The sequence below is a fragment of the Arachis stenosperma genome, chromosome 2 (assembly GCF_014773155.1).
Source record: "Arachis stenosperma cultivar V10309 chromosome 2, arast.V10309.gnm1.PFL2, whole genome shotgun sequence".
In the NCBI taxonomy this organism is placed as follows: domain Eukaryota; kingdom Viridiplantae; phylum Streptophyta; class Magnoliopsida; order Fabales; family Fabaceae; genus Arachis; species Arachis stenosperma.
In genome coordinates, this window is record NC_080378.1 from 37,429,210 (window position 1) to 37,439,308 (window position 10,099).

A 10,099-nucleotide genomic window follows, 5' to 3' on the forward strand; every position below is an offset into this window, starting at 1 on the left:
TTTTCGTGTAGAGACCTTTTTTGGAGTTAAACGCCAGCTTTTATGCCAGTTTGGGCGTTTAACTCCAAGTTTTATGCCAGTTCCAGCGTTAAACGCTGGAATTTCTGAGGCTGATTTTCCACGCCGGTTTGGGCCATCAAATCTTGGGCAAAGTATGGACTATCATATATTGCTTGAAAGCCCAGGATGTCTACTTTCCAATGCCGTTGAGAGAGCGCCAATTGGGCTTCTGTAGCTCCAGAAAATCCACTTCGAGTGCAGGGAGGTCAGAATCCAACAGCATCTGCAGTCCTTTTCGGTCTCTGAATCAGATTTTTGCTCAGGACCCTCAATTTCAGCCAGAAAATACCTGAAATCACAGAAAAACACACAAACTCATAGTAAAGTCCAGAAAAGTGAATTTTAACTAAAAACTAATAAAAATATACTAAAAACTAACTAGAATATACTAAAAACATACTAAAAACAATGCCAAAAAGCGTACAAATTATCCGCTCATCAAACCCCTTCATGTAACTTGATGACATGTCATCATATACCTATTTTTCTATGCTTTTTCATACAAGAAATTGATGATTTGTGCTTAAATATTGAATGCTTTTATACTTAATTGGTATATTTCCTTGATCTTTTAATTTTATAAATCTTGTAGGAAATAAGAAGAAAAAGAAGCAAAGAAGCACAAAAAAAGGAGAAAAAAAGAGCTTTGGGACACACTTTGAAGTTGGAGCACACTTTGGAGCCTTAGGCCACGCTTTTAAAAGCGTGGCCCATGACCAAATTAAAGGAGAATAGGCAATCAGCACACACTGCCCTGCTCTTGCCAAGGGCAGGGCAGAATCGTGATGCAAAGTGAGGTTGGAAGCAAGAATTTTCGCTAAGGTAAAATCTGGGCGCTCACAGCATGACCATGCCTCCTTCAAAGGGCTATACCTTGAGCTACAAACGTCCAATTGATGTGCTTTCAGTTGCGTTGGAAAGCTGACATTCAGAGCTTTCCAACGATATATAGCAATCCATATTTGACATACAATTGAGGCAGGAACGGAAGGCATCTTTAAGGGCCAAAATAAGCAAAAATAAACCAATGTGCTTCCACCAAGGTTCGAAGCTGGAACCTTACCCCAAAGCAAGTAGCGCTCATTTTTCTGCTCTGCCCTCTTGGAGAGCAGGGCAATGTCGTGCTCTTCATGAAAAATCAAGAAAAATTGCTCCCCCAAATGCTTTCACTAAGGTTCGAACACAAGACCTCCAAGGAAGCCAAGCCTTATGCGTGAATTAGGTGCCAAGGAAACCAAGGAAAAGGAGCAGCGTGTGCCTCCACCAAGTTTCAAACTTGGAACCTCACCTTTTGGCAACATTGCCCTGCCCTCCGCAAGGGCAGGGCAGCAATTCTTGGTGCATGGCACAAAAATTGGCACGGCCAGCTTGCACAATTGTCGCACACCAAAGGAGTTTCGGCCAGCAACAAACGCGCACCATGGCAACTCTGCCCTACCCACCACAAGGGCAGGGCAGCATCCTGACGCACCAAGCACGCACGCAACAAGGGCCGCACGCACCATTTCCTGCTCTGCCCTCCACAAGGGCATGGCAGCCTCCTGGGAGCAACATGGGCCAAAATTCAACCAAAATTTCATTTAAATTCAATTCCTCTCCAAATTGAATCAAGGCCAACCAAACCCATTTCTCCTCAAATCCAAAGCAAGAAAAGCCCACATCATCACTCAAAGGCACATGGATCAATTAGATTAGGATTTTCATTTTAATTGTAATTTGTTTTAATTTTCACTTTGTAAAGCCTATATAAAGGCATCAATTCCATCTCACTAGGAAAGTGCTAGCTCCACTAGGGAGTATTAGGATTTGAGAGCTCTCTCTCTTAGTTTTCATTTCTGTTTTGAAATTTTGGATTGAGGTTGGAGGAATTCTGTTTCAATCTTTAATCTGAAATCCATCTTTGTTCATCTTCTGCATAATTTCTAAGAATTGAAAGTTGAATCTGCGTTCTCATTTACTACTTCCATCTTTCTTTCTTCTTCAATCTACTTTCTACATTGATCAAGGAAGGGCTTGAGATCTAGACTTGTTCTCTAGTTTCATTGATTCCCTGAGATCTTGAATTTCTTTTCTGAATTTTACAATTGAGCTAAGTTTCTTTCTGTCTTGTTCTTCAAGCAATTTTTCATTTCTATTTGAATCTACTGCACTTACTTCATCTTTTACTTCTTTGCTTGATTGCACTTTACATTTTCTTGTTGAAGTTTTAATTCCCAGCACCCAATCCCTTTTATTTTTCATGCTATTTAATTATTCTGCAATTATTCTAAGTGCTGCTTATTGCTTTCCTTTAAATTTTCTGCACCCAATCCCCTTTACATTTGATGCAATTTACATTTCTTGTCATTTAAGAATCTGCCAATTTACTTTTCTTGTAATTTAAGTTTCAGCTCTTTTATTTTCTTGTTCTTTAAGTTTCAGTTACTTTACTTTCTGCACTTTAAATTTTCCTTGCTATTTACTTTCTGTTGGCTACATTTCACTCAATTCCACTTCAATGTTAGCTTGACTAAACTAATCACCCACTAAAGTTGCTTGATCCATCAATCCCTGTGGGATCGACCTCACTCTAAGTGAGTTATTACTACTTGATGCGACCCGGTACACTTGCCGGTTAGATCTATGTGTTTGGAAAATTCGTTTTCCGCAAAAACACCATCATAACTCACCCCAACTTGAATGCAAACTTTGAACTTAAGACCGCTTTGATCAACCTCCTACCCAAATTCCATGGGCTTCCCGCACAAGACCCTATTCGACATCTCAAAGACTTTCATCGTATATGCTCAACAACTAGACGGGAAGGATCCGATGAAGTTGCTATATGGTTGTTTGATTTCCCTTTCTCTCTTGAGGACAAGGCTAAAGAATGGTTCTACACTCTATCTAGTGAAGTCACCTCCGATTGGGACTTGCTTAGAAGATGATTCTTGGATAAATTCTTGCCCCCTGGTGCGCGAAATTGTGAAGTATACTTTTTCACAACTCTCATAATCCCTGGTAATGGCTCCAAAAACTTGGTGCGCTCAATACCATGGCATTACACAACTTCGCACAACTAACCAGCAAGTGCACTGGGTCGTCCAAGTAATAAACCTTACGTGAGTAAGGGTCGATCCCACGGAGATTGTTAGTATTGAAGCAAGCTATGGTCATCTTGTAAATCTTAGTCAGGCAAACTCAGATATATATGGTGATGAACGAAAATAACATAAAAGATAAAGATAGTGATACTTATGTAATTCATTGGTAGGAACTTCAGATAAGCGCATGAAGATGCCTTCCCTTCCGTCTCTCTGGTTTCCTACTGTCTTCATCCAACCCTTCTTACTCCTTTCCATGGCAAGCTCGTATAGGGTCTCACTGTTGTCAGCAGCTACCTCCCATCCTCGCAGTGAAAGCTAATGCACACACTCTGTCACAGTGCTGCCAATCACCGGTGTGGTTCCCTCCCCTACCGGAATAGAATAACTCTTTTGCGTCTGTCACTAACGCCCAGTAGGTTACAGGTTTGAAGCACGTCACAGTTCATTCAATCATTGAATCCTACTCAGAATACCACAGACAAGGTTAGACCTTCCTGATTCTCTTGAATGCTGCCATCAGTTCTTGCCTATACCACGAAGACTCTGATCTCACGGAATGGTTGGCTCGTTTGTCAGGCGAGCACTCGGTTGTCAGGCGATCAACCATGCATCGTGCAATCAGGAATCCAAGAGATATTCACCAAGCCTCAAATGCTTGTAGAACAAGAGTGGTTGTCAGTCACTTTGTTCATGAGTGAGAATGGTGATGGGCGTCAATCATCACCTTCATCATGTTGAAGAATAAGTGATATCTTGGATAAAGAACAAGCGGAATTTGAATGAAAGAACAATAGTAATTGCATTAATACTCGAGGTACAGCAGAGCTCCACACCTTAATCTATGGTGTGTAGAAACTCCACCGTTGAAAATACATAAGCATAAGGTCTAGGCATGGCCGAATGGCCAGCCTCCCAATGATCTAAGAACTAAAATGTCCAAAGATGATCTAGAGATCTAAAAGTGATCAAAAGATTTCTATACAATAGTAAAAGGTCCTACTTATAAGAAACTAGTAGCCTAGGGTGTACAGAAATGAGTAAATGACATAAAAATCCTCTTCCGGGCCCACTTGGTGTGTGCTTGGGCTGAGCAATGAAGCAATTTCGTGTAGAGACTCTTCTTGGAGTTAAACGCCAGCTTTGGTGCCAGTTTGGGCGTTTAACTCCCATTTGGGTGCCAGTTCCAGCGTTTAACGCTGGGATTCCTTGAGGTGACTTTGAACGCCGGTTTGGGCCATCAAATCTTGGGCAAAGTATGGACTATTATATATTGCTGGAAAGCCCAGGATGTCTACTTTCCAACGCCGTTGAGAGCGCGCCAATTGGGCTTCTGTAGCTCCAGAAAATCTGCTTCGAATGCAGGGAGGTCAGAATCCAACAGCATCTGCAGTCCTTTTTGGTCTCAGGATCAGATTTTTGCTCAGGTCCCTCAATTTCAGCCAGAAAATACCTAAAATCACAGAAAAACACACAAACTCATAGTAAAGTCCAGAAAAGTGAATTTTAATTAAAAACTAATAAAAATATACTAAAAACTAACTATATCATATCAAAAACATACTAAAAACAATGCCAAAAAGTATACAAATTATCCGCTCATCACAACACCAAACTTAAATTGTTGCTTGTCCTCAAGCAACTGAAAATCAAATAAGATAAAAAGAAGAGAATATGCAATGAATTCCAAAAACATCTGTGAAGATCAGTATTAATCAGATGAGCGGGGCTTTTAACTTTTTGCCTCCGAACAGTTTTGGCATCTCACTCTATCCTTTGAAATCCAGAATGGTTGGCTTCTTTAGGAACTTAGAATCCAGATAGTGTTAATGATTCTCTTAGTAAAGTATGATGATTCTTGAACATAGCTATTTATTGAGTCTTGGCTGTGGCCCAAAGCACTCTGTCTTCCAGTATTACCACCGGATACATACATGCCACAGACACATAATTGGGTGAACCTTTTCAGATTGTGACTCAGCTTTGCTAAAGTCCCCAATTAGAGGTATCCAGGGTTCTTAAGCACACTCTTATTGCCTTGGATCACAACTCTTATTCCTTTCTCTTTTTTTTTTCGGTTTTTTTTTTTGAAATGCTTTTTCTTGCTTCAAGAATCATTTTATTGATTTTTCAGATCCTCAGTAACATGTCTCCTTTTTCATCATTCTTTCAAGAGCCAACATTCATGAACCACAAATTCAAAAGACATATGCACTGTTTAAGCATACATTCAGAGAACAAAAATATTGCCACCACATCAAAATAATTAAACTATTATAAAATTCAAAATTCATGCAATTCTTTCTTTTATCAATTAGGCACGTTTTTATTGAAGAAAGGTGATGGATTCATAGGACATTCATAACTTTAAGGCATAGACACTAAGACACTAATGATCATAAGACACAAACATGGATAAACATAAGCATTAAAATTCGAAAAACAGAAGAACAATAACAAGGAAATCAAAGAACGGGTCCACCTTAGTGATGGCGGCTCTTTCTTGCTCTTGAAGATCCTATGGAGTGCTTGAGCTCCTCAATGTCTCTTCCTTGTCTTTGTTGCTCCTCCCTCATGATTCTTTGATCTTCTCTAATTTCATGAAGGATGATGGAGTGTTCTTGATGCTCCACCCTCAGTTGTCCCATGTTGGAACTTAGTTCTCCTAGGGAGGTGTTTAGTTGCTCCCAATAGTTTTGTGGAGGAAAATTCATCCCTTGAGGAATCTCAGGGATCTCATGATGAGTGAGATCTCTTGTGTACTCCATCCTTTTCTTGGTGATGGGCTTGTCCTCATCAATGGGAATGTCTCCCTCTATGTCAACTCCAACTGAATAACAGAGGTGACAAATGAGATGAGGAAAGGCTAACCTTGCCAAGGTGGAGGTCTTGTCCGCCACCTTATAGAGTTCTTGGGCTATAACCTCATGAACCTCTATTTCTTCTCCAATCATGATACCATGGATCATGATGGCCCGGTCTATGGTAACTTCGGACCGGTTGTTAGTGGGGATGATTGAGCGTTGTATGAACTCTAACCATCCTCTAGCCACAGGCTTGAGGTCATGCCTTCTCAATTGGACCGGCTTTCCTCTTGAATCTTGCTTCCATTGTGCGCCCTCTTCACATATGACTGTGAGGACTTGGTCCAACCTTTGATCAAAGTTGACCCTTCTAGTGTAAGGATGCTCATCTCCTTGCATCATAGGCAAGTTGAACGCCACCCTCACACTCTCCGGACTAAAATCCAAGTATTTCCCCCGAACCATAGTGAGATAATTCTTTGGATTCGGGTTCACACTTTGGTCATGGTTCTTTGTGATCCATGCATTGGCATAGAACTCTTGAACCATCAAGATTTCGACTTGTTGAATGGGGTTGGTAAGAACTTCCCAACCTCTTCTTCGGATCTCATGGCGGATCTCCGGATATTCACCCTTTTTGAGTGAAAAGGGGACCTCGGAGATCACCTTCTTCAAGGCCACAACTTCATAGAAGTGGTCTTGATGCACCCTTGAGAGGAATCTATCCATCTCCCATGACTCGGAGGTGGAAGCTTTTGCCTTCCCTTTCCTCTTTTTAGAGGTTTCTCCGGCCTTGGATGCCATAAATGGTTATGGAAAAACGAGAAAGCAACGCTTTTACCACACCAAACTTAAAATGTTTGCTCGTCCTCGAGCAAAAGAAGAAAGAAGAGAGTAGAAGAAGAAGAAATGAGGAAGAGGGGGATGGTGGTGTATTCGGCCAAAGAGGGGGAGAAGTGGTGTTTAGGTTGTGTGAAAATGAAGGTTTGAAGAAGGGTATATATAGGAGAGGGGGGGTAAAGGTTCGGCCATAATGGGTGGGTTTGGGAGGGAAAGTGGTTTGAATTTGAAGGGTGAGGTTGGTGGGGTTTTATGAAGGATGGATGTGAGTGGTGAAGAGAAAGATGGGATTTGATAGGTGAAGGTTTTTTTGGGGAAGAGGTATTGAGGTGATTGGTGAATGGGGGAAGAAGAGAGAGAGTGATGGTGGGGTCTTGTGGGGTCCACAGATCCTGTGGTGTCAAGGAAAAGTCATCCCTGCACCAAATGTTGCTCAAAATCACGTTTTGAGCTATTTCTGGCGTTAAACGCCGGGCTGGTGCCCATTCCTGGCGTTTAACGCCAGGTTGTTGCCCTTTACTGGCGTTTAACGCCAGTCTGGTGCCCCTTTCTGGCGTTAAACGCCCAGAATGGTGCCAGACTGGGCGTTAAACGCCCAACAGCTAGCATTACTGGCGTTTGAACGCCAGTTTCTTCTCCTCCAGGGTGTTCTGTTTTTCTTCCTGTTTTTCATTCTGTTTTTGCTTTTTTCATTGTTTTTGTGACTTCTTATGATCATCAACCTACAAAAAAGATAAAATAACAAAAGAAAATAACTAATTATAAAACATTGGGTTGCCTCCCAACAAGCGCTTCTTTAATGTCATTAGCTTGACAGAGGGCTCTCATGGAGCCTCAGAAATGCTCAGAACCGTGTTGAAACCTCCCAACACCAAACTTAGAGTTTGAATGTGGGGTTTCAACACCAAACTTAGAGTTTGGTTGTAGCCTCCCAACACCAAACTTAGAGTTTGACTGTGGGGGCTCTGTTTGGCTCTGTTTTGAGAGGAGCTCTTCATGCTTCCTCTCCATGATGACAGAGGGATATCCTTGGGCCTTAAACACCAAGGATTTTTCATTCACTTGAATGATTAACTCTCCTCTGTCAACATCAATCACAGCCTTTGCTGTGGCTAGGAAGGGTCTGCCAAGGATGATGGATTCACCCATGCACTTCCCAGTCTCTAGGACTATGAAATCAGTAGGAATGTACTGGTCTTCAACTTTAACCAGAACATCCTCTACAAGTCCATGGGCTTGTTTTCTTGAGTTGTCTGCCATCTCTAATGAGATTCTTGCAGCTTGCACCTCTAAGATCCCTAATTTCTCCATTACAGAGAGGGGCATGAGGTTCACACTTGACCCTAAGTCACACAAGGCCTTTTTGAAGGTCATGGTGCCTATGGTACAAGGTATAGAAAACTTCCCAGGATCCTGCCTCTTTTGAGGCAGTTTCTGCCTAGACAAGTCATCCAGTTCTTTGGTGAGCAAGGGAGGTTCATCCTCCCAAGTCTCATTTCCAAATAACTTGTCATTTAGTTTCATGATTGCTCCAAGGTATTTAGCAACTTGCTCTTCAGTAACATACTCATCCTCTTCAGAGGAAGAATACTCATCAGAGCTCATGAATGGCAGAAGTAAGTCCAATGGAATCTCTATGGTCTCATTTTGAGCCTCAGATTCCCAAGGTTCCTCATTGAGGAACTCAGAGGAGAGTGGTGCACGCCCACTGAGGTCTTCCTCAGTGGCGTCCTCCTCCTCTCTTTCCTCTCCATATTCGGCCATGTTGATGGCCTTGCACTCTCCTTTTGGATTTTCTTCTGTATTACTTGGGAGAGTACTAGGAGGGAGTTCAGTAACCTTCTTGCTCAGCTGACCCACTTGTCCTTCCAAATTTCTGATGGAGGACCTTGTTTCATTCATGAAACTTTGAGTGGTCTTTATTAGATCAGAGACCATTGTTGCTAAGTCAGAAGTATTCTGCTTAGAACTCTCTGTCTGTTGCTGAGAAGATGATGGAAAAGGCTTGCCATTGCTAAACCTGTTTCTTCCACCATTATTGTTATTGAAACCTTGTTGAGGTCTCTCTTGATTCTTCCATGAGAGATTTGGGTGATTTCTCCATGAAGAATTGTAGGCATTTCCATAGGGTTCTCCTAGGTAATTCACCTCTTCCATTGAAGGGTTCTCAGGATCATAGGCTTCTTCCTCAGATGAAGCTTCCTTAGTACTGCTTGGTGCATTTTGCATTCCAGACAGACTTTGAGAAATCAAATTGACTTGTTGAGTCAATATCTTGTTCTGAGCCAATATGGCATTCAGAGTGTCAATCTCAAGAACTCCTTTCTTCTGACTAGTCCCATTGTTCACAGGATTTCTTTCAGAAGTGTACATGAATTGGTTATTTGCAACCATTTCAATCAATTCTTGAGCTTCTACAGGCGTCTTCTTCAGATGAAGAGATCCTCCAGCAGAGCTATCCAAAGACATCTTGGATAGTTCAGAGAGACCATCATAGAAAATACCTATGGTGCTCCATTCAGAAAGCATGTCTGAAGGACATCTTCTGATTAATTGTTTGTATCTTTCCCAAGCTTCATAGAGGGATTCTCCATCCTTCTGTTTGAAGGTTTGGACTTCCACTCTAAGCTTACTCCATCTTTGTGGTGGAAAGAACTTTGCCAAGAAGGCATTGACTAGCTTTTCCCAAGAGTCCAGGCTTTCTTTAGGTTGAGAATCCAACCATATTCTAGCTCTGTCTCTTACAGCAAAAGGGAATAGCATTAGTCTATAGACCTCAGGGTTAACCCCATTAGTCTTGACTGTGTCACAGATTTGCAAGAATTCAGCTAAAAACTGATGAGGATCTTCCATTGGAAGTCCATGGAACTTGCAATTCTGTTGCATTAGAGAAACTAATTGAGGCTTAAGCTCAAAGTTGTTTGCTCCAATGGCAGGGATAGAGATGCTTCTCCCATATAAGTCGGGAGTAGGTGCAGTAAAGTCACCCAGCACCTTCCTTGCATTGTTGGCATTGTTGTTGTTTTCGGCTGCCATGGGTTCTTCTTCTTTGAAGAATTCGGTCAGGTCCTCTAAAGAGAGTTGTGCTTTGGCTTCTCTTAGCTTTCTCTTCAAGGTCCTTTCGGGTTCAGGATCAGCTTCAACAAGAATGCCTTTGTCTCTGCTCCTGCTCATATGAAAGAGAAGAGAAAAAGAAAATGTGGAATCCTCTATGTCACAGTATAGAGATTCCTTGAAATGTCAGAGGAAAAGAGAAATAGAAAAAGATAAGAAGTGAGAAGGAGAAGAAGGATGTGAGAAGGAGGGAAGAGG

At 41.8% G+C, this 10,099-nt stretch overlaps 1 non-coding gene across 1 annotated transcript; it reads left to right on the plus strand.

Annotated features, from left to right (window-relative positions):
• Positions 1-9,310: 9,310 nt before the first annotated feature.
• Positions 9,311-9,418, plus strand: LOC130963922 (small nucleolar RNA R71). Its single transcript, XR_009080038.1, has one exon. It is a non-coding gene; the product is annotated as a small nucleolar RNA R71 (small nucleolar RNA).
• Positions 9,419-10,099: the final 681 nt, after the last annotated feature.